The 25,253-nt window shown below is 39.3% G+C and overlaps 1 protein-coding gene across 5 annotated transcripts in view; it reads left to right on the plus strand.

The window, feature by feature from the left end:
* The window catches only part of CWC22 (CWC22 spliceosome associated protein homolog), a 190,123-nt gene that overhangs the window by 96,115 nt on the left and 68,755 nt on the right, over positions 1-25,253 (plus strand). For 4 of the 5 annotated variants that reach the window (XM_042821974.1, XM_042821975.1, XM_042821978.1 and 1 more), the window contains one exon: positions 14,663-14,821. The exons of the other annotated variant lie outside the window; for it this stretch is intronic. The gene's annotated coding sequence lies outside the window, so the exon portion shown is untranslated. The remainder of the gene's footprint in view (positions 1-14,662; positions 14,822-25,253) is intronic. 5 annotated transcript variants of the gene reach the window in all.

The following is a 25,253-nucleotide window of genomic DNA, read 5'->3' on the forward strand; positions in this document are numbered from 1 at the left end:
GTCACACTCATCAGTTTGTACATAGCTGCAATTTCAGGTGTTTCAGGTTCAGGATGGCTGTCTCTACCCTCAAATCCCTTAGAAGAAACCTTGATGAGGAAAGCAAGAATACAAACCAGGAAAGGTTGGAGTGGGATTGTCCCCTACAAGATGGTGCTAATGCACTAATTTCTCCATTTTTATTTCTCTTTGGATACGTGAAGTTGTCACAAATACTAGAAACAAAGTCCATAGAAATATGCACATAATACAAGTCAAATTTTCTCAAGCAAATCTATGCTAAAACTAACTCAAGATATCGAGGTCTGTTTTTGTACTACCATTGCTGTAACGAGGGCACCCATTCACCCCACCAAAGCCAAGTCTACTGAGAACTGTGTTTCTGCACAGTGCAGATTGAGGTTTCCTTCTGCAGGAATATTATGCGGTTGTTCATCCATGTGTTTCTGAGTTTGTCATGGCATAAAAGATGACTTCATTGTACTTAAATGCATAGAAATGTTTAAATAAATGCAGTTTTAGAATGGTAATTTACTTGACAAGCTATTTGAAAGGTATTGCTTAGTGGCCTAAAACATATTTTAAAAAATCAGGCTATTTAAATATTTCTTTAAAAAAATTATTATAGCAGTGCTTCCAAGGTTGTAACAAATAACAGTATTTCTGACCGATTTTATTCATCTAGCAAGCTGTAATTAATTGCTAGCCATACATTGCATTCAGTGGGAAGCACACTGACAGGAATCTTGGGCTTGTTAAAGAGAATGGAACTGGAGAAAGACATTCTTACAAATTACAGCTCCTTGCAAGTGGTGCTTCACTATGAAAAAATGCTTGTTAAATTCCAGCTGACTCAGAGTAACCTGTTTTGAGTCATGGCAATACATCATCAAGGTTTCAGGAGTGCTGAAATGAATTATTTAAGCAATGAAAACAATAATGTTACAATGTGTTACTGTGCTCAAAATGTCATACTCTGCACACAGTTGTGCTTAGAAGTACTTTCTGCAAGTGGGACATGTCAAAGCAAGGAAATTCCCAACCTTGTTTTTCTCTCTAAATTCAAACCATTCCGCACTTACAGAATGACCTGGAAAGTTAATCAGATTTATTAGCCATACACAATGCAGAAATACACAAAGAGTGGTTCTTCTGCAGTTGCTTCTTCTCTAAAGGAAAAGATATTTTCACATTGCATTGTTGCTGTGACAATTTTGTTCTAATTATAACTGATCTGATTTGGATACCTGAATAGCTCTGCAACTACCAATTTTAATCAGATCTCTGCACACGGGGAGTCACAGACAAGATAGTCAGCCCTGCTTCTATGCACTGCTGCTCAGAGGAAAGAAGGGATGGTTAAATCAGGGGAATTACCCACAGGGCCAATTTGATCCACTGTTTTTACAGACAAAGCGAAGCACAGAATCAGTGCAGTAAATGCAGAGGTATACAGGCTGGCAACTGTCATAATTTGGGAGCCACAGCTGTTTAAAATTGTAGGTTTTCAGTAGTAAGCTTCAGACATCACTACAACTATTATTATTTTACAAAGCCTAATCCTAGGCTTAGGCTGATAAAATGTTTCTCTTTGTTTATTCATTGCACCTGTACAGCACCCTGCATGCAGCTGAGTTAGGGTCCTTCTCTCTGCTTTTGAGTTTGAGCAAAAAAACAAAGGTGTTTGACAAAGAAAGGCAAGGGTCTTGGCTAGGAAAGCAGCATATCTTCAGGTCTAGCTGAAAGTGAGGCCATCTGATGAGCACTGAGCACTATGGTGACTTCAAGGGGAGAAAAAACAGTTTTACAATGTCTGAGCAAGATGTGGAGAAAAGATCTGGAAGAGAATAATAATGGAGCTCATTACTACCTAGCACTTACAAGATACCCACTGTGCATCCTCATTTTAAGGCACTTTAGGACAAGAGCTTGAGATATGTACATCCCTAGTGAAGAACTGAAGTCCTAAATAACATTACTTGGGCTGATATTTTTTTCCCTTCCTCACCACCCCTCCCTCCCAAAGGCTTTAAATTTGACTCCAGTACCAATAACGTAAGAAAGGACAAGTTATCTTTGCTAATCAGCTTGTGCAATCAGAAGTTTAGTTTTGTAGAAATATCAGTTGTTACCCTTAGTTTCACATGCAGTAATGTGAAAAATCACACCCTACCCCAGCCACATCAGGCCTTTTTCAAGGCTTGCCTTCGTTTGATAAAGGTCTCCTTAAAATTTTTGAGATTTTCCTTCTTAAGCAATAAAAAAACCAAAATTGTTTTAACTATTTATTTTCCCCTGGTATTTGACAATGGTGATACTTCTATACGCAACATATCAGTGTGAAATTGCTACATACAGTTATTGTTCAATGAAGATAATGAGTAAAACCTGAGTATTTTAGTCATAGGTGTTTTATTTTTAAGCTGGAGAAAGAGTTGTGTTGTACAAATTTGTCAGCGTGAAAAAGCCAGTCAGACTGACCTGCTGGTTATACTGGAAGAAATAGTTGAGGTAGCTTCTTCTGAGCAAACACAGCTAAGGAGAGAGCCTGCTGGTCCTAAAACTTCTGCCATCTTTCCAAGTCTCTCTGCAGAGATATCAATGTGATGCAGGAATCTCATCCACCAAGGGATGCAAACCAGGAAAGAAAAACAAAAAAAGTGTTTTTGCACTGTTACAGAATCTAGAACTGAAAAGAAAGGAAGAATTGCTAGGTTGTCTTGCCCTTCTTTTCTGATACGGAACAATCTGTCTATTTTAAGAGAAATTTACTAGTCTCTGGTTCTTCCTTTAAGTACACTGTAGTTAAATGACTTCCTATATATAATGGAATTGCAGGCATTGATTACTTTCACACTGCAGTAGCGTTGCATGCCATGGCTGTGGCAGAGTGGCATGCTGAACCCCATCAGTGCTCCTGCCATCCAAGCAGATCTTTACAGGAGAAGTGGGCTTGCTAGAATGGAGATCTCACATACCTTGACCCTTTTGCAATTAGCTTATGGGAGATGTTTCTGCACCAAGCAAATTCAGAAGCACTCTGATGCAGCAGGCTGGGAAGCATATAGGGGTGGCTGCATGGCCAAGGATAACATGCAGGACCTAGGAAGCAAGAGACGGAGGACTGAAGGACTGCTTTCACTAGCATATCCTTCCCTCAAAGTTACTTATATGCTATTTGCAGTTCTTTAGTTTGGTTTGTTTCGGGTGGTGGTAAGTTGTTGTAATTTTTATTTATATTTTTTTGTTGTTTGTTTGTTGCCCAGATGAATCTCTGAATTTGAGCACAAGCCAGTTTCACAATGTGTCCATGAAAGAATTTTCTCCATGTACAGGAAAAAACTACTTCTCCTTCTTTTCCAGAGTTTGAATGGAATTAATTCATTGCTAGAGGGATTTATTAGGCCATTAATTATCTCCTTACAAATATCATGGTTCATTTATATTTCTGATTATGACACTGCCCTGTGTAGCATTTGAACTTTAGTGGTTCTGTAATTGCTTGCCTAAGCAGTTCATGTTGAGAGCCCCATCACATGTTCCTTGTGAGTCCAAAACTCTCCTCACTATCAGACATAAGCACATAAGGCTAAAGAACAAGCCTGTACATTGGAGCTTTCCTTCTAAATACACCGTGGGTGAATGTTCCAATACGAAGAAGAAATGGTCTTAGGTGTAGCAACTCTGTATTTTATTAAAAGGGAGGGAAGAAAAAAAGAAAAAGAAAAAGAAAAAAAAAAAAAAGGAAAAAAAGAAAAAGAGAGAAAATGAGTAAGAGGAAATAGAAGAGTAAATATGACCACAAAATAATAAAGACACATCTATGCAACAACCTCTGGAAATACAAATCTGAGAATGCAATGCAGGAAACTTCTTTACTCGTAGTGAGAGCAAACATTAAAAGTGAAACAAACGCGTCAGACTGATTCAATGTTTAGTGATGATTCTTTGTCTGGAGAGACTAGATCTGAATTCTGCTCACAAATTAACACTTGTGTATCCCATGGCAGTGAAACTCTGAAGATGTAACATAAAAGTTGTACTTATGCTCAACTCTGAGCATGGTTTTCCTGTATTCACAGGCTTCCATCCCACCCTTTGCCTTTATTAAAGAGATGCTGAACGAGCTATTGTTAGGAAACAAAAATCCTGTGCTACAGAAGGATACAATGCACAAATTCAAAAATGCTCCTTTCTATCAAATCCATTCAGATTCTGTGGCGTGTGCTGTCACCAATGGCAATCAGGGTTTTGATTACACTATTAAGATGTCATGCTCTTCTCTCTGTGAGGGAAGAATGGGTAAAAAATGTTAGCTGTTCTTTCCATCAGACCGGACATTCTTTGTATTTCACAGATAGTTGCATTTGACAGGTCTTTAAATAAATGCAGTTGGTGTTCACTTCTAGTTATGAACTGCCAACTTGTGTTTTTGCAATTGTTTTTTGTGTCATTTTGTCACAACACCATACCAGTTTTCATACTATGGTTTACAGTCATTCCTTCTCTGTCTCCAAATACTTATTATTTTTAGAAGGGCATTCAAAAAATTTCTTCAGAAGCTATGCTTAGAGTCAGTAACTATCATCTTATTAGCTGATGTGGTTATCAAAATTAGTATCATGAGTAATAGCAGCATAAGAAATATTCTGGAAAAAGTGTTTGATGTTTTTATGTATTCAGTGTAATTTATTGTAAATACAGAACTTCATAATATATTAATGAAAAACTTTCATGATGTCTATTAAGAAAAACAAGTTGTATGTATCTTGGGGAAAAAAAAGAATGGATTACTGTACAGTGATTTTTTTTTTTTTTTTGTTAAATATTCATGTCTTTGTTACCATCCTTGAGTGTCTGAGTGCATATGCACAGGATTTTTGTTCCACTTGGACGTAGGCAGTCATGCTATAAAGCCGTATCAGAGTGATAGTCAAATAGCTGTGCTCTACCGTTGCTTCATGGATGGGGTACTAGGGCTGCTGAGGGACTGCTGTGCTGAGTGCAGCTCCCAGGCAACTGCTGGGATGCAGATGTGTACAGAGACTTGTGGTGTCTCATGCTTGTAGCAAATCTGACACAGCTGTTTTGGGAGGAGGATGTAGTACTGCAGTGATTATTGGTTTAGCATTTTGTAGTGGTAAATGAACAGCACATATCTATCTCAAGGGTGTGGATGAAGGCATCGATTGGGTCAGATAAAGTGTTTCCTTTCTATGGATCCAGCTACAGTAGTTAGTTCAATCCGAGATATCTTGCCTAGTTCTTACTGGTATTCTTCATGTTCTAAGTGATATATTGCATCCTTGGTATTTGTTTCCATCATTAATATTTGTTCTAGATAAGGGTATTATTGACCTGCTACAGATTAGTCTCTACATTCCTTCTAATTATGATCTATGCAGTAGCAAACTTTCTCTTTTTTTTGTCATTTTTCTCTTTGAATATTGCTGTACACTGAGTTTTAAATTTTATTTTTTTTAATATATGTATATTGAATTTTCTCCACCAAACTTCCACCATCAAATCTGTTTTTAACGGGAAACACCTGTATACTGTACTGCTCAATGATGCTGGTGGTAGGTCTGAGGTCTTTCAAATAAGATTGGTAACCTTATTTCTGTTAGCAGTCTTAAAGGTTTGATTGAATGGGCAGTGATACCCAGAGCAAGACAAGTGCAGCACAGCCTGCCAGCAATTCAATGAGATCATTGGGTGATTTGAAAAAAAATCAGTATGTCAGTTTATATGACTGAAAGTGTTAAGAAAAAGGCTAGATGCCACTGAATACTTTTAAAACACAATAACAGTAAAAATGCTAAAATCAAAATTGAGGTTTACCAAGTAAACTATACTCAAGCCAACTATACTCAAGAATGTTATTAGTATGTCTGACTGTCACAGCTTGATCTGCTAATGTTGGCTACTTTATGGGTGTATTTAGTATTAGTGTATAGGAAATTCTGCATAGCAACAATTTACTTGTATGTCCTATTGCTCACAACTAGAGCAATTTGCAGTCTTTGTTTAGGAGGTAGGGGGAATCAATGAAGGAGTTTATTAAGGTGTGGAAGAGAGGTTAAATTCTTTCCTGAGATTTCCAAGACAATATTCTCCTAAGTTCAAAATCACTGCCACATGCCCAGCCCTCACCTCAGAGCTTCGCCACTCTGACACAAACGCTGTGCTAAAGGCCATAATTTGCCGACCAGCTGCAACTCTTGCTGAGGTCAATGGAGGCTGCAGTGGTTAGGCATCACTCAGATTCATAATCACTTGTGGCATTGAGAAAATAATGAGCAGTGGAGAAATCATAAATTAGAAAACCTCCGCATTGTTGCTATTAATGGAGTTAATGATCCTTCAGATGAAATACTGTACAGTAAATATAGAATTGCTCTGCAACTGAGATAAAAGATGAGGGTTGAATAAATGTTACTGTGGCCAGGAGACTGAATTCAATAAAATTAATATCCAGTGATTTGTTAAATGTAGATTCAAATGTGTTCCTTTTTATACAAAAGGCCAGCTTATGCTTTCAACAGTCTTCAAATATAGCTCTTAAGCTTTCCTCTTAGCAAATCAATTTGCAGATTTTGCAGTTCAAATTTACACTAAGAAGAAAAGGGCCAAATTGTGCTGTCATATATAGGTACAAATCTGTTTGATCCAAATCACTTCTCTCTGAATGGATTTCTTTGACTGAACAACTAACGCCGCAAATAATAAAGGAGTTTATAAATCTAATTAATGGTCATATTACCACCGTTTTACTTCCACATTGTGTTAGAGAGTTGGTGGCTCTGGCACACTGCAAGAAGAGTCCTGCTTTCTCAGATGTGCAGTTATCAGGCTAGAACTCAACCCTGCAGTTGACAACATCTTCAGCATGCATTCATTATTAATACAGGGAAACCAGTAATGATGTGAGCTTGCTGAATTAAAAGAAAAATCAAAGACATTTTACCTGTCAAGATGTTAGTTCTGAGCTCTCAGTTTATCTTGCAGTGGGTGACAATGAATCACTGACTTCTGACATAAGAGCATGAAGCTACCTTCATTATTCTTAACCAGTCTGACAGCCTTAAATCTGTGCTCAGGGCAAATGGACCACTTCTTCAAACCCCATATGTGACTTCCTGTGATAGGCACATGGTTTTACACTGCTCTGTTGTGGAATTGTGCCTGCATTTATTAGCAGCGTCTACCAATGATATAGGTATCCAATGGTCAGCATTAGGTGGAACGGAAATAATGTTGCCCCCAATGAATGAAAGGTCAGATATTGAGAGCCTTGCTGGCCAGACTTGTGTTGCAGTGGATGAGGCAGGGGCTGCCAGAGCACTTCTGCTCCACCCGTATTGAGCCTCTTCCAGCAGCAAGGTACTGACTGTTGTTATTTTAAAAACACTTTGCTCATTGCAGAATCTAAGAGGGACCAAAGCTTACTGAAAGCAGCATGAACTTCTTCATAGCCCTTCAGCAAAATGTATCCATCTCTTCAATCGCCTTCCTTTCATATGTGCATAGAACATGAGAGGAGGTATCCTCTGCCTCAAAGGCTGAGAAATTGAGCTTCTGGCACACTGAGGAGATAGAATAGCCTTGTCCCACAGCAAGCTGATCTCTGCCTAATTTCCAGTGTTCTGACAGTTCTGAGCACTGTCTTTGGGAGACCTATGCTCATCCTTCATCCTCATGCCAAGAGCTTCCTATAAGCTGGATGAAGGCTTCCAAAGATCTGTCTGACAGGGAGCACTGGGGGAAGACACATTTTGGACTGAAGATGCTGAGACTGGTGCTGAGGAACTGGTCAGGTGATTATAGCCGGTGTATGCCCTGAATTCCAGTCCAGCCCTATGCATAAATTTAAAAATGCAGTTTTCTTGTCCCCAGTTCCCATAGTTGCCTCTCATTTTATTTTGTTAGCTTCAATCAGGACTTGGAGGAAAAAAAAATAAAAGCTGTTCAGGAGGGCTTCCAACTCTGCATGCATAATCTTCTGCTTTTCTATTCATCTGAGCTGTGCTTATACTATATTTCATCACAGAAGTGCGGGCAATTAAAAACACAATTAATTCCTTGCTAATTGAATATTTTCTGAGTAATTCACAAACCTGGATAAATACCAACAGCAAACAAATATTTAGAACTGTTAGCCAGCAACTAAATGCATCAGAAATAGTCATTTGAATGGGCACAACTTTTGGCCCATCTGTGTAGAACAGCATGTCTCTGTCTGCAGCCAGGGAGGTGTGAAGACCTGCACCTTCAGAGCAGTGTTACACATGTAGGATATGTTACCTAGACTTTTCTTTGATGTCTTCTGTGATGGAGTTCTGTCCCAGATCTTCCTGTGAGGAGCTGCATGTGACACCCAGTGGATCAGCAGATCCCTCTCTGCACCATTGCTGGTGGGAAGCAAGGAAGGGAGCACAATGTTACACTGGTCTTTCTACTTAGAGAGAATCTGAGCAGCTTGGAAAAAATAAAGTGAAGTGTGGGTGCTGTTGGATGCTTGCCATCTGTACATCAGATACTAGGCTTGAAGAAGGGTCTGGATTCCTTGTGCTTTTTCACAAGGTTCAGGGTGAATCAAAGACAAGCATTGTCAGGAGAGTGGGAAATCTGGAAATGAACCTCAGAGTCTGGAAAGAGCTAGCCAAAAGCTGTTAGAAAATAGGGAAAACCTACCTGGACTATCTCCAAGGAGACTTGAGAGTAAGAAGAGCAAAGTTATCTCAGTACATTGCTGGAATGAACTTGCGGCCTGGCAGTATGCCCAGCTTAGAGATGGCATCAGAACACCACTATGATCCATCTGCAGTAAATCGAGTGTTCGCTCTGACACAAAAATATGATGTGTCCTCCAGAAGGAACCACTGTTCTTTACTTGAGGTCTGCATTGCACAACGGATGCAGTAAAATGTCCTCATTGCATCAGTGTGCCCAAGCATGGGTTTCCTATGTGGCAGTACAAGACAGGAGATGTTTTCAGTTGCCCTGTCTGCTCTGAAATCAAGAGAAATACTGTGTATTGACTGGTGATTTTTGTAGACAATGCTTTTTGTTAGCTCCACATCTTGATTAGCTCAGAAAAACAAGGTTCAGCTTAGTCCTTTGCCAAGAGCAAGAAAGGAGAAAATCCTTCTCTGCCTCCCTAGAAAAGCTAGCCTTTCCCATATCAACTGCTCAAGCCCTTATCTGCCTGACTGACAGCTCTAGCACAACCAATCTTGCAAGATTTTTAGATGATAGCAAAACCTTCTGAGGAGGCCAGCAAGTAAAGCTTTCACCATTGCTTAAAAAGAAAATCTGTGTATGTCCCTGTGATGAAATTTGCCAGCATAGAGTCAAGGAGGAGAGCAAGAAGTTTATTGGAACATCCTATTTTATTTTGTATATGGTAAACGTTTAAGCAATCCAAAGAGCATGTGATTTTAGGCATTGATTTCTATTGTATGCTTCAAATAAATCTCCAGCAGCATTGATAAAATCATTTTTTTTCCTTAAATTGTTTCAAAGCAAGGTAGTGGATTTTATTTTTGCCTATCGGTAACATGAAATTTCAATCATACTGCAGTGCTTGAAATCTAATATTCAGCTCTTTCACATCATTCGTTACCTCAGTGACCCTTACAAAACATTTTATGAAAAGACTTGCTTTTAAACCTTCCAAGGAGAAATATTTCTTTACTTGCATTTAATGAATTTAAAATATCCCAGAGAAAACACACTTGCTGGCTCTAGTAACTGCGTTACTTCCTCTGGGACATTAAACAACCAATACAACAGTGGGTGGGATGGCAGATGTTTTCAGAAATTCTCCTTACTGTAAATATGACTTGCTCTGTCTCTTCTCTTTTGTTTTTATTCGTTGAGTGGCTGTAGCCTTTGTTACTCAAGTTTTGTATAGGGATTTGGGGTTGTTCTGAGACTTGGCCAGGAGGCCTGAGTATATAGTTAGCCTGAGGGACAATTCCTAATTACTCAGTGCCACTGCAAAAGAAGGAACAGATGGGAGATGCAATTCCCTGGTGCTGACACATCCAACTGTTTTGTCCTGCCCATCCCTACCTGTTTAACTTCTAATCCTCTCCCTTCCCTTCCCACCTTCTCTTTTCCCTATTTTCTATTCCCACAGGGGTATTTCATGTATAATTTTTTCCAACCATTTTCACTTACAACAAACTATCAGAAATCTTCAAGTTTTGTTTCCCAAAGGGATAAAATTCATGTGATGAATGCACATGGTACAATGTACATTCAATGTGTGGAGTAAATCTGCTACTTGAGGACCCCAGCTCCTGGCAGGGTTGGAACTGTTGCACGTGTGATTTGTCCACAAGTTACTACTGCATCCAAACCCATCCATGCACACCCAAATGGGCAATGTCCTTCCTTTAAAACATCAGCACTGTGATAAATCATCACTGCCAAAAAAAGCAGTCATCAGAGATGTAAGGCAGGCTGCCTATAAGTATAGATCAGACTTTTTTCCCTCAAAAGACTGGGATTTGACCTGACAATATCTGAATCTGTGTGAGATTTGATAACTGAGTCAGATGGACTATGTAGAAAAGAAACTCTCTCACACTTATGCATGTCCAGACAATCTTCATTCTCAGAGGAGAAATAAATTTATGTTCACACACTGACATTTTCCAGATGATCTAAGTCAATGTTTAGATGTAAAAGTGATAAGAAGCTTCAGTGATTTTTTTCTCTTTTTTTTTTAAGAGGGCAATGTAACTACAGGGGGGGAGGAGAATATTTTCTAATATTTTCTTTCTCAACTCTTTAAACTCTACTGCTAGGAAAACCTCAGCACTGCAAACTTGAATGGTTTTTTTTTTCTGTATTGAACAAAATGTTTTTCAGCAGTAGGCAAGACTTTTCTTGCTTATTCAGAGAGAAAAACCCTTTGTAGGATCATCTGAAAACCACATAATCATGCGCTAACCAAAATGAGTTAAACATTATACAAAGTATCAGCACCCCATTTCTCAGTTGAGATACCTCTGCAAGATCTTTTCCAGTCTTACTCAACATCTTCATCAATGATCTGGATGAAAGGGTAGACTACACCCTTGGCAAGTTTGCTGATGATGCAACAGTGGGAAGAGTGTCTGACATACCAGAAGGCTGTGCTACTATCCAGCAAGTCCTGGATGGATTGGAGAGTTGGGCAGAGAAGAACCTTTTTAGTTTCAATAAGGGCAAGTGCGGAGTCCTGCACCACATGCATCAGTGTAGATTAGGGGCTAACCTGGAAGAGAGACCTGCAGTGAAGAACCTCATAGTTCTAGTGTACAGCAGGTTGGCCATGAGGCAGCAGTGTGCCCTGATGGATCAGAAAGCCAATGGTATCCTGGGGTGCATTAAAAAGAGTGTGTGCAGCAGGTTGAGGGCGAGGATCCTCCTCCTCTATTCTCCCCCAGTGAGGCCTCATCTGGAGTACTGTGTCCAATTCTGGGCTCCTCAGTTGAAAAAAGATAGGGATCTCCTAGAAGGAGTCCAGTGGAGAGTCACAAAGATGATTGAGGGCCTGGAACATCTCTTGCACAAGGAAAAGCTGAGAAACTTGGAACCGTTCAGCCTGGGGAAAAGAAGATAGTTGGGGATATCTTATGAATGCTTATAAATATCTAACAGGCTGGAGTTGAGAGAATGGGGCCAGGCTTTATTCAGCGGTGCTTAGTGACAGAGCAGGGATCAATGGTCACAAACTGGAACATGGGAAGTTTCATCCAAACATGAGGAAAAACTTGTTTACTTTGGGGGTGATGGAGCACTGGAACAGGCTGCCCAGAGAGGTTGTGGAGTCTCCTTCTCTGGAGACATTCAGAACCTGCCTGGACATTTTCCTATTTAACCTACTGTACAGAACCAGATGGACTAGGTAAAGTTCAGAGGTCACTTCCAATCCCTACGCTTGTGTGATTTTGTGAGATACTTAGTTATAAAAGAATAAATGGCATTCAAATACTGTGTTCAATAGTAACCTGTTTAAATTCACTCCAAATAATATATTGAAATCACTAGCATGGAATTCCATTCGCCCAATTTTACAACCTAAAATTGCTCATCTTGCATCTAGTGCTGGAAATAGCTTTGCTTTTGAGATCATAGCTGCCACTTCTCCAACAGCTTTTACTGGATGTTCAAATTTTATTTCTTTAGTTAAATTTTCTGGTTGAACATTATGTATGGGCGTACTTCGTTTGATCAGTTATAGCCAAAGAGGTTAGCCAGTTTATGGCTAAATAACCCTCTCCTATCAAAGAAGAAATGAAATTTGCTGAATTAATATAAATTCCTTGAGGCACTGGCTGTATCTGAGAAATACTAAGGGGAACCGATCCTGTTATATTATGATAGTTCAGAGACCTACAAGTATTACCTTTTTCAGTACAGTAAAATCTACATATTGTACATTTTAAGGTAAATGGAATCTCTTTTTTTTTTTTTTGATGGATAGATGATGGGAATTATTGATGTGTCTGCTTAACATGCTGTTCTCTTGGCAGACAGCCTAGCCTTTAGAAGGATAAATGAGAGCTCTCGTATGTTGTTAGTGTTTTTTTGCAAGTGTTCTCAAATCACATACAAACAGACTGACTCTTGCTCTGCAAGATGCATGTAACAGCATTGATTTCAGTGGATGATGCTCATATCCAGCCAGGAGAGCACCAGGCCCTTTGAACTCACTGCATGGTTAAGTAAGCTTTGCTCCTCGGAGGCTTTTTTCATCCGCAGTCTTGAAGGAGTGGCTTTTATAGAAGGCGTTTCTCTCTTGTTATGCTATTGGTTTCTGTGTTTAATTCCTAGATACTAAATATACATTCTTATGTCAAATGATGCCTCTCTTCTACTAGACTCCTCTCCTTGCATCTTTTTTTGACAAGATGTACCAGGATACAAAGGAATCTAGCATTTCAAGTAGATGTGGTCCTCGAATACACGCATCCTCCTTCTGGATAAAAGAAAAATGTAATTTCAAATGCCATGGCTTGTGGAAAATAGAAAAGCCAAGGCTCCTGCTTCATCTGACCATGAATTTCTGCTATGAAAGGGAGGGAACATAGCTCCCCCTCAGCCTGTAAAAAGTTGATTCCTTCTCTGTCCCTGAAAACAATGATTTGAGCTCCATTGCCCCAACCATCCTTCCTGGATGCCAAAGGCAACCCCTTTCAGCTAAGTCAGTCTAAAATACTCATTGAAAATAATTTATCTTTTAAAAGTAGCCTTGCTTGGTATGGGATGGGGAAAAGACTAATTGTTGCATGCTTTTGCTGTTTCTCTGCTCTTTGCCTGTAGACTAGAACCTCTAGCTCAGAGCTCTAAATTGTATTTTGACAACTCACAGCCTACTTCCCTCCAAAATGACATGTGGGTGATCAGATAGGCTCTGTGCTGCTGAAGGAAAACAGCAGGATGCTGATTGCTGGCAGCTCCAACAAAGCAGTGATTGCTCAGAAAGGGGCAGGGGTGGAGGGACATCCATATTGCAAGGAGAGCTGGAATGCTGTCTGTTTGGCTGTGTAACATGACCGGTCACTACTTGGTACTACAAGTACCCTTCAGGAGTGCCCAGATTTTGTCTCAAGGTCAAACATAGATAAGACAACAAACCGGGCAAGGGCTTTTGCAGGTTTGGGGTTTGTTTCTTTCTGGTATAGATGAGCATTCTTGTGCAGATTTTTGCTTTTCAGTGCTACCCTTCTCCTTTAATATTTTTGGGCTTTTTTTCATAATGAAATCTTCACTTCAATTTCTGATTAACCAGTTAATTACCTAGCTGTAGTGCTTTGTTGGTTTAGACCATGTGCTGTAGGCGTTCATGGCAACTAAACTCTGCTGCTCAGTCTCGTGTGGGTTTAATTAGAGATGCTTTGAGGGTTTTCTCAATGTTATTTGAGAACTCTGTGCATCATTTCCTACACAGCCTCCAGCATCATTTCTGGGCTCAGCAGGGCTGTAGGAGCAACAGTGCCCCATTTGCTTCTGTGGGAGGAAACTCGCATGCTCCGTGTTCTGAAAATCATATTTAATGTTCTAGTACAGAAGTTAAGTAAAGCTATAGTTAATAAGAACCTCTCATGTATATATTAAGTTTTAAGGGGTATGTTTTCCATTCATTTCACATGCGATTACTCCTCTTTGACATTAAATGGAATGTAATGTAAAGGCCAAAGAAATTGGTAAGTGGTGATGTAAATTGAAATAAATCTCTATTAAAATACAGCTTTTATAGAAAGAGTCGTTCAAGCAGCACTGTTGCAGCTTCCAACTATTCTGTGTCATTAAAGACTAAAGGATCCTCTGTACTGGTGTCACTATGTGTTAGAATAGTAGCATCTTCTGTTGCTACAAGAAGGCATGAAATAAATATCATCAGCTATGAGATTTACATATCAAATATCAAAATTGGCTACATAAAGTGGCCTGGGCCCTATCACAGAATTACAGCCCACTGTAACAAACTCAGACAAGGTAGGTTGAATGGAGTTGGCAGTACCTATGAAAGGTGATTGAAAAATTGATAGGAAAATGTGCTAGCTCCTGCTTTGCAGTGAGCTGTGCTGGAAACAAGTTGTGAGAACAGCCAGGTCTGTCTGCTTCCTTACGCAACAGAAAAAAAATCTCTTTCTATTGACAGACAGCTCAGTGCTCTGTCGCTGCAGCTCAGCTGGAGCAGGCAGAGACAAGGGATGCTGAAGCACAGCTCTCTCCTCTCTGTGACCACATCAGGCAGCCTCACCAGAACATCCCATCTGTGGATCTGCAGGCCCACAGACAGCCTCAGCTCTCCCTCAAGGTAAGGCTTTGCAAGATCTGTCTCTGGGGAGAAAAGATATACTGTGTTTTATTATCTCCAAGCAATTCCTGCATTTACAAGGGTAGCTGTAGGATTGTAGATTATAAGAAATCTTCCTAAATAGGATCGGTGCCTCAGTTTCCTTTGCCATGCAGCCATCCCAGTGGTGGTTCAGCACCACAGAGGAATCAGAATGGGGTTAGAAAGTGCTCCAGCTGACCTCGATGCAGAGCCAAACACTGATTGCAGCTTCACTCATGCTCTCCTCTCTGAAAGTCCTGATTCTGCCCCTGCAAGACCTAAAGGGTCAGCCTTCTTTCATTTGCAGGGTGCTGAGATGGAGGAAACCAGCAATGTCTGCCCTCAGAAGGGGCAACTAAGCAGCTGCTGCCTTTGCTGTGCCTTGCTCTGCCCTGGGGTAGTTCTCCAGGCAACTCTTTTCTTTCCTTCTGCCTCAGAAGTCACTCTCACAGAAGTTAATTTCAGGTTCTTCCTTCTGTCTTTGCTTATTCTAAGGTAAATCAGAGTAAGGTGCAAACATTTGTGACTTGATGGAAATGAATGCAGCCTTGCATTTGTCATCATGTGAGAACTATTTCATGTTAAATAGCAACCAATTAAATAGATGTAGAGGAGTATCAAAACATCTGGCTTTTACTGAGCACTGGGAGAACTATGTTTGAAGGAGAACGATTCCACATGTTGGAAAGCAACAGAGTAAGCATGAGGAGCTGGAGGAGGCAAAAGAAGGGCTGTGGTATGCTATACTTTGAAATGTTTACAGCCATCAGATTGGGACTTCTTTTAACTGTTACAAGGTTTATGTTACTACATAAAAGTAAGATACTGATTATTATCTAACTTTCTGAAGAGGAAAAAAAAAAAGGAAAGTGATCTGTTTCTTGGGATTAGAATATGGCGTGGTTTGAGGTCTCTACAATACAGCTCATGCTTCGGTTATTGTCATGTTGTAGCATTCAGTACCTTTTTTTCTGGTATGGCTGAACAGCCACCCTCTGACAGAGGAAAAATTTGCACCTTGTCTTTGCAATCAGTGTGGAACTGCACTGGGAGGCAGAAATAGGGGGAGCTGACTGTTTCCACTGCTTTGTGGGAAAGAGTAACTCGTTAATCCATGAAAGCAGAGAAGAAATGTATTTTTATTTTCAGTGCAAGCGATTTCTGAAAGGACAAGTTATTTTTTGTTAGCTGTACGGAAAGGAGGAGAAGGGACTCAGTGCAGCAGGACTGTGCCAGTCAGCTACAGCAGTGCTGATGTGAGGATCAGAGGAAGTAAATCTGGGGAAAGTAAAGAGATATATTGGTTAAAAAAAATATTTTGGAAGAGAAATGTTCTGAATTGCCCTACAGACTCTTGAGGGTGAGCGAGAAGCAAGGAGGAAATGGTAAAATATTTTCCTGTTTGTCTGGTTTGTGTGGAGAGCAGCTGTGAGTCTGTATTCTTACTCCCTCACTTTGAATTTCCCAAAATAGAATAATATTTCCATTCTAAGTTCACTCCTTTGCTGTGCTTCAGAAGTGCTGTGTATATTCTCATGTCGTCAGTTACACCACTAATTGTTCCCATTTACTTCACCGGCTCCACAGTAATATTTGCATTCGCTTTACTTCATGGACACCTCTACACAGGGCAATGTGTGCATCCTATGTGTTAAATCACAGTGCTGCAGAGCATGGTTTAGAGGGAAGTGTCCCTGCCTATAGCAGGGGGTTGGAATTAGATGATCTTAAAGCTCCCTTCCAACCCAAACTGTTCTGTGATTCTATGAAGATGGAGCTCTGCAAAGCAGTGCCCACCAGCACAGAGCATCCCAGGATGAGGGGCTGAGCTCCAGCTGCCCATGAGCCTCAGCCCAGCATGGCCCCAGTGCCAGCTGCCTTCTGTCCCCAGGGAAAGGCACTGGAAAGCACTGAGCCCACAGAGATTCCCAGAGTCACTGAGGGCTTTTTATCGCAAAAGCCAAGGGTAGTACAGATACATTGCTTGAAGAATAATAAGTTGACCTCTCTGAGGAAAGCAAATTTGTTATCTTACATGAATGTGGTAATTTATACAGTGTTTAAAAGACTGTAGCCTGGTGAATAATTCTTCAAATGAAGGATGAACTTTTTTCACCTGTTGTACTGGAGCTGAAGTCTTTCTGAGAATCCTGGTTCTTTATAATATGTATGTTTATTTTAAAAAAGCTTACACTAGGACTCATTTTGACATACTCGTTTTTCAACATTTACTGAGTAATTCCAAGCACGTGTCTCATTAAGGGTTCTTATGCAGTGCATGTATAGCTATGCATTGCTATTTTGTCAGTGCCATAATATGCATCCAGAACACTACCTACTGGAAACAGAAATGAAGTAAAATGCATTTTAGAAAACTTTCTGAAATTCAGATCTTTTATTTTTGCTTCCTGTAGCATTATCCATTCCATTCCTTGTGTTTAACTGATGCTTCTGCATTTCAGCTCAGTGGGATGATGTGGTGTTGCACACTGTTTCTTATTCAGCCATCACAAAGGATCAGGCAACTACAAAAACACTTTCCATGGTTTTTTTCTGAGGTCGTTTTTTTGTTTTTTTGTTTGATTGGTTGGTTTTTTGTGTGATTTTTGTTGTTGTTGTGGCAGCTTTGGAGTGCACAATGGTTCAGGTCTGGCAAGTCTTTCAGATAGAATTTAACTGTAGGTGAATCCAGAACTCCTCAACCTTGGTAGATCATGTTCTCATAATGTGATTTAGTGAATGTGCTCTAGGGTATGCATGCTCTGAGTGTGTATATTTGCCTTCCTTCACTGCTATTTGTACAGCTTCTTTTACATTTTTTGCCAGGATGTCAGTGTTTGCATTTGGCCTACTTTGGTTATTATTAGATTCTTTCAGTGCCCAGTAATTGACTCTTTTCTGAGATGCTATGTAAGAGGCCTGGAGTCTTTTACATGTGTTATTTAAATATTTGATTTCTTTCATTGGTTTGTCTGCATGCCCTGTTTCCCTCTTCAGCAGCTTTTATAGAAATCCTCCAGTGTTTTCAAGCCCTGTGGCATTCTTGCTGACATGAAGCAGTAGGAGCTAAAGAGGAGATGACAAGGAAACACTGATGAGCTACTATGGTGCTAAAGTTGAAACAGAGAAAAAAAAAAAAGCATCTTTGATAGGGTTCAGACCTCCCAGCTCTTCAGTAACCTGGCAGGAAGGGGCAGGATGATGCACTGCAGCCATGCTATCAGCTGGATGAAATGATGACGGATCAATATCTGAGCAGTGTTGTCAGCTGAGTACTTGCATCTTACACCAGTTACAGTCACTGGCGATCACAGGAATGCCTGTACTGATCCTAATAATGAATTTAAAAAGCTGTTCTCGTGAAGTGAAGGGGCTTACACCAAGAAAGTAGATTAAGTGAAATGTCCTAAGTATTGTAGAAATGCTTGCATTTCATAATTGGGTTTGGAATACAACCTGTGTGTTATTTGAATAAGAAGATATTTTTGCCGTTTGGAGGAAGGATAGCTCTGGAGAAGAGAGAAGGAATCCAGAGTTATAGATTTCCTAATTACAAATAGGCATTGTCAGACACTGCAATCAATAAGATGCTCACTCACATTTCTGCATGACTGGAGCACAGTGTGAGTTATCATGGTGTATATTTTTATTTAAACAGCTGTGCAGATGACCTTACAGCAGGGTCAAAGCTGGTGAGTCAAAGCATGCTGCAAGTGAAATTTCAAGGGGATTCCTGACTAGCTAGTGAAATTATAGTTTCACGTGACTAAGCAACTCAAGATAAGTACTGTAGCTGAGAATCAGAATGGAATATTTTTCCCCCAAGTGATTAAGCACAAGTTCTTCACACTGTAAAAATATTTCTCTGAGTTCATTCAAGCATCTAATCATCTCACTGGATCGTAGCCAGAGGCTAACTGAACAAAGTTGTTCATGTGCAGGCTGGAAGCAATGGAAAAACTGTTGCTGGAATATTTTTTAGAACAGATTATTGGAGTAATTCTCTTTAAATTTTGGAACCAAACTCACATGGCAGCTCAACTACTGGGACACAAAACCATAAATACCCAGCAAGTACCTTAGGAAGCATTCTATGTGGGGGTGGGGGTGGGGGGAGAAATAAATTTTAAAAAATCTAGTTAGCAGGTTCTTGTACATTTATTAGGTGATGAAAAGACTAACACATGGCAATCAACCCCAGATTTTTCCTGGCCCGATTGGATGCCATACAGGCATTGTGCTCACAGGGATACTGAAGTTCTCCCAGCTCCAGTGTACCCATCAGATGGCATGTGCTGAGAACCCAAAATTTCATTTTGGGGTGGATTTTGTTTAGTTGGATTTTGGAGGTATTTTTGACTTCTCATTAAAATCCTTGAGAATGTGAATGGGATGGGCACTAGCAATTCTGTGGAACAGGAATTGTATCACAGATCTAAAAAACTGAAGCTAAGATGATGATGCAAATATGAGTCACCTGCTTTCAATCCTCTAGATGTATCCTACTCAGAAGTGATGCTGGTGATGATGGATAAACATCATCTTGGTCACTAGAAATAAAACCTTCTTCAGTTCACATGATACTATTAGCGTTAAAATGTTGCTGTACCTAGGCTAGTAGTAGATCCTATTTCAAAGGGTTTTTCTGATGAAGGGAAACATTTAAGCCTATTCTGTTACATAGAACCTCAATACAGTGAACTCTCTGAAACACAGCAGTGGTGCGGGTTCTGTTCAGCCCAAAACTTTGCTTAACAAAAATGACTTGCTCTTTAACAAGTCTCCTAACTAAGGGAAGTGGTGAAAGCTAAGAAAGGAGCAGAGGGGTGAAAAAAAAAATAACAACAAAAAGCCACCGAGGATTCATAGGAAAGGGATAAGAATGCAAGATGTGAGTTGTTTCAAAGACCAATTCTGCTATCCCCAAGTCAGCTAGCAGGGCACTTGTGATCATAGTGAGAATTCAGCTGGCTCCAGATTAATTTAAGTGGACAGCCAGTATGGGACTGAAGCACATCTGCCTCATTCACAGAGGAGAGCTGTTCAGGAAATTAACACTGTTGTGTAGTGTGTTTTAGGAATTAAGTAACTGTGATGGAGAAAACGTGGATGCAAAAAGACAATTGTAAAGTAGAGAGGTTGTGAGCTAAGAGGAAACAGGGTAGCTGGAACAAGCAGTTGCTGTTTGTTCTTTATGGTTTGATTTGCGTTATCTGACTGTCCAAGTTATTTTGTTCACCAGTTACATTGCTTGTAAATTTAGGAAAATAGAATTTAATTCTTCAAGGCACCAAAAACCATAGCTTGAATAAAAGATTTAACTCCTCTACTATTCTGTTGAGTTTGATACAGAACTGACAAATAACTGCACTGTTGCATGTGTCTGGAGGTTAGTTCTAGCTAGTCAGTGCCTGGGAACTTTATTGCTGCCCCAGGTCTTGTAATGACCAAAAGGACCAAGCTAAGAATTTAAACCCAGACATGTAAGGTAAAATTAGAGCCATCTTTCCATTCCCTTCAGTGGTGTTGTCTAAATTATGACAGATTATGTTGCTTTGTGATGCACAGCATTTGAGAGACTTGATCAAAGTTCATACTATTTAATTTTCAGATGTTTCATCTCAGCTATCACCAGTGGTTACAACCATCACATTATTCAAATTTGAGATTTAAATGTTTTTAAAAGGATTACACTTATTTGACAATTTGTTGGGTTTTTTTCTTTCTCTTTTGAAGAAATATAAAATGAGCAAACATGATGATTAATAGAACTTCTGAACCATATGGGGAAGAAGAAAACAAAGAATCAAAAAGTGTGCTGTGCACTTGTTTACCAAGCTATTCAGCTGTTCGTTTTAACATCTGAAAATGTAGTGTGTAACTTAATGCTGCTTACCTTCAGCTAATCCTCCTGCATACAAAGAATAACCAGAAAATAAGAATATTCTTCCTTCGAGATGTAGCTCGAGTGATATTTAGAAACAGTAGCTTAGGGTATATATCAGGCACTCCTAAGTTTTCTTTGCTCTGCTGTGCTAAAATCTTGTCTTCCAATTCAAGGTCTCAGTCTAAGATAGCATTAAAATTAACTTTGTTATTTATTGGCTGTTTTGTTTTAAAAATATTTCTTTAACAACTCTTCTAGCAATCTGAACATTTGATGCAAAAACTGGAGAAAAAGTTATGAAAGAGGTTATTCATTGAAGTTTCATTTTTAATAAAAAATAGAGATGGGATATAGGCGAAAAATAGTATTCACTAAAACACTGAATAGACACTGAAAATTCTGATGGTAAGGATGTAGGATGGCAGGGATGACAGGCACCCACAGCCTGGGCAGTGCAGCCTGGCACTGGCAGGAAGGTGGTTCACTCCTGAGGATGAATGGATCCCATTTACAGCTACTCTTGATTTTCAAAAAGCATCACTAGCTAATGAAACTTGTGTCATGAATCAAGTGCCATCTCATCACATGTTTCATCAAAGACCAAAATGATTTTCTAAGAATTGCAGCATTTTTTGTGGTTATTAACCTGTAGAAGCTAGAATAGTGTTGCACCATGCTGTCCCTTCCCAAAAATTTGTAGGAAGGAAGCTGAAGCATTTAACATTTAGATTTTGGTCTGACAGTCTAAGATATCTGGAGGCATTTTAAATAATAATATGATTAAAATATTCATATTAATTGAATTACAATATGAAAATATTACTTCCATGTAGTGAGCTTTTGGTGCAGACATGCTGGAAAAACATCAGGGAATACATTGCTGTATGGTGACTATAGAATGGCACCTCCTTGATATACTAGCCCAGCATTAGCAGTACTCTCATCTCTATTTTTGTAGCTTTTATTCTGAAATTCTGAGGGAAGTTGTTCTCTGATGTTGCTGAATTGGAAGATGTTCAGACATCTAATGCTGGAGATAGACATCTGCTGTGTGGAGAGCCTGAGCAGGGAGATTTCCTCAGTAAAGCAGATCAGATGGTGGGCCAGAATCTCGGCCTTAATAAAGGTGTGGTTGTACTCATGACTGGCACCAAAGTGGTCATAAAAAGTGGCCCGCAGCAGCCATGGAGAATGTGCAGCCTGGGTAAGCTGGATGGAGGCCAACCCCCCTTCTTTTTACGGTCTTCCTTCTTTCCACACCTCCTTTTATCCAGCTAATGGCTCTTGGTGAGAAGTTAGAAAGGGTGGGCACAGGGCCAGGATTATGTCCCTGTTTGCCCCAGCAACATTCAGGCTGCAAAGCAAGCCTCGGCATTGCATGTATAAATTGCAGAGACTTATCTGTAGCCAGGTCTGAGCAGAGCAGCTGGCCTCATGCTGCCCATTTGGCCTGTGCACACCAGTGTGCTTACAAACAAGGCCCAATGCTGGAGATTCTCTTCTGTTCTCAGTTCTTTTAACATTAAATTCACCAAGTTTTTGGTGTGTTTTTTTTTGTTTGTTTGTTTGTTTTGTTTTGTTTATTTGTTTGTTTGGTTTTTGTCAGGCAACAGTTAAGGAAATATTTGCTGTTTCCTCCCTGCAAAGTTTGCTCTGTCTCACCCTTCATCTAGGCATAGTTATAATTTAAATCTGTCATGCTTCTGTGTCCCAGACTGTCTATTTAAAAAATGCTGAATGCATTCTTTAGCCAGGATTTCACAAACTGAAATTTCAAAAAATAAATTCCATTTAGAAGCAAACAGAAAAAAAAAAACTTTTCCTAAAAGGTTATCTAATTGTTTTTCTACTTACTGTCTATTGATTATGCCTCTATATTTCAAGTAATTCTTCATCTCATTATCTCTAAGCACTGCAATTATGGCCAATTATAATAATACATATGTTGTATAATTACATTATGTCCACTGGTGACTGAAAATCTAAGCTGATATAACTGGATGCAGAGTCTGGACGAGGATATTTTGCTCTTCTGATGTAAGGCAGTCTCCCCAATGTCATTGGAAAGAAAGTGTGCTTTTGCAGAACTGCTTTTCTTGTTGGAGATGAAAGATGCAGTGGATAATACAGTAGCTAGAGCACTAGAGCAAACTTGAAAATCCTTGCTACCATCACAAAAGTAACTAAATGAATAAAGTTTTGTTGCTTGGCCATCAATAATGATATTAGATTGTACCACATTGAGACCTTATCCCTAAATGTAAGCCTTTTTGATAGTGGTTGAGAAAAGCTTAACTTCAGCTCCTTTGAGTGAGAATTCAGAGGATCTGCCTTCGCTGTCAGGAAGAGGATATTTGAGCTTTGTTAACCAGATGTCCTGGCGAAACTAGGTAACTGAATTAGAATGGAACTGACACTGTTTTTCTCTTCAGGATACAAAATTTCCTCAGGCAGGGCTTCTCAGAACTGAGGAGGCAATTGCTTCAATGACTTAAGTTTCTCTCTGTGGTGATTTTACCTAAACAAGATTCACTATGTTTCTACTTGTTCATGTGCAAGCATTACATTCTCTCACATTGCTATGTATCTGGACAGGTCCATAACTAACCTGCTTATGTCGATGTGTGTCCATCACAGGAGAAAAAAAAAAAAAAAAAAAAAAAAAAAAAAGAGACTAGTTTAGCAGAAAACTTCTGTTCAACTACCCTGTGACTGGAGAGGATTAATGTTATCTGCTTTGTAGAACAATTAATGGCACCCAATGCCATTTTAGATATTCAGGGTTTCCTATCAAGCCTTTGTCTGCTGCATGGGAGCATGATAGGTCTCCCCTGTGTGCTGCATCCCATTGCCAGTCCCCCATAGAAGTCACAGATACCCTTGGATGTCTCAAATGTCAGTGGACAAACACATTTGAGGATTTGAACATTACCTTCCCCTGTGTGAAATGTGAAATACTTTATTGCAACAATAAAAGCTGCTCCAAGGTACTGTCACTGATGTGTTCCATCCTTAAGAAAGTAACATCCAAGCCATTGTGAAGTCTGATGGAAACCTATAAGCAAATCTTATAAGCCATTTTGTGCAACCTGGAATTGGAAACTTGAATCCTTAGCAAATTTGCTCATTACTCCAGGAAGCAAAGAAATGATATGGTTACAAAACAATACAATTTCTAAAGTAAAACTTTTTTTTTTTTTTTTTTTTTTTAATATATAATTCAATATAAGTAAAATCAAAAGCAGTTTCTTAGAAACCAAAATAATTTTGGTACTGTTATGATGTGTTGTACTGTGCATCAAAGATTTTTTATGACACTGATAAAAATTAAGCTGGATCCTATGGAGCTGTGACAGTTTACAGCAAAAGAGTTTTTGGTCAGCGATAAATTATCGTCAGGGAAATATTTTCTTATCTATAAAACTGTCACATTCATGACTTCAGTAACAAAAGAGAATCTTTACATAAAATATCTCAAATTGAAAAGCAGAAGTCTTCAAGGTTAGCCAATGCAGTAAACCGAATTTGAGTATGCATAAAGAATAAGTTTTAAAAAATTTGTGGAGTGTATATTTACAGCAGAAGAATAAGTAGCACACAGCATCCATATTTACACTTGTATCATTCATTTACAGTCATTTCAGTGGTACAGAACAAATTCAGTCAGCATCTGGCAAATTGTTGACAAGCTCAGAAGTCGTGTTATTGTTGTTCAATAGGAAAGAGTGAGGGCAACTTTACAGTTAGTTACTTTACAATCAGCAGGTTTCAGCTGTTAATTTTCATGTTGGGTCTTCTGTTCCTTTTGTATATAAAACACAACGAAATAGCTTTCTTCTCTCCAGAGGAGAGTAAGCTAGCTGTGTAATAATGCTCGTTAGATGTTTAGCTTTGAATATTTTAAAATGTTGACCTAGCACTGCCTAGAGAATGTGGTTGGAGTGTGAAAGTGAGGCTTCATGATATAAAAGATGAGGATGTTTTTAGATAAAATTTTAAATTAAAAATGTCATAATCTGAAATCTTTAGAAGGAAAAAAATCTCCTGTAGAAGTTTTTGATTAACGAGTGAGGTTTCTACTTTTTTAATGGGAAACTTGCACTGATTTCTGTCTATGACACTCTGTTGTCTTAGCATCTCTGACACATTGCTCACACATCAATGCTTAGTTCTGTTGCAATCAGGTACAATAAATCATATTTGGAAAAGTATCTGCTAAGCAAATGTTCTTCCCAAGTAAAAAGTTGAACATCTAGCATTCATCTGGTAGTGGAGACATGTTTCTCATTACTTACTGCACTTGTAATGTAAACTGCAGGCTTCTTCAAAAGAAGCTCAGACCTGACACAGTGAAGGGTCTTTCACCCTTGTACTCTACTCTTTTAGAAATGTGGTCTCTAGAGAAGTGTTTATAGAATATACAAAAGATGTTAGAACTTCCTATGATACACTTGAATCACCAAAAACAAAATAAGCTGCTGTTTGAAGCAACAAGAGTTTTCTACTGCTCTCTATGAAGCCAGA

The sequence above is a fragment of the Centrocercus urophasianus genome, unplaced genomic scaffold (genome assembly GCF_019232065.1).
Source record: "Centrocercus urophasianus isolate 14NV4802_14NV808 unplaced genomic scaffold, USGS_Curo_1.0 seq_20, whole genome shotgun sequence".
NCBI lineage: Eukaryota > Metazoa > Chordata > Aves > Galliformes > Phasianidae > Centrocercus > Centrocercus urophasianus.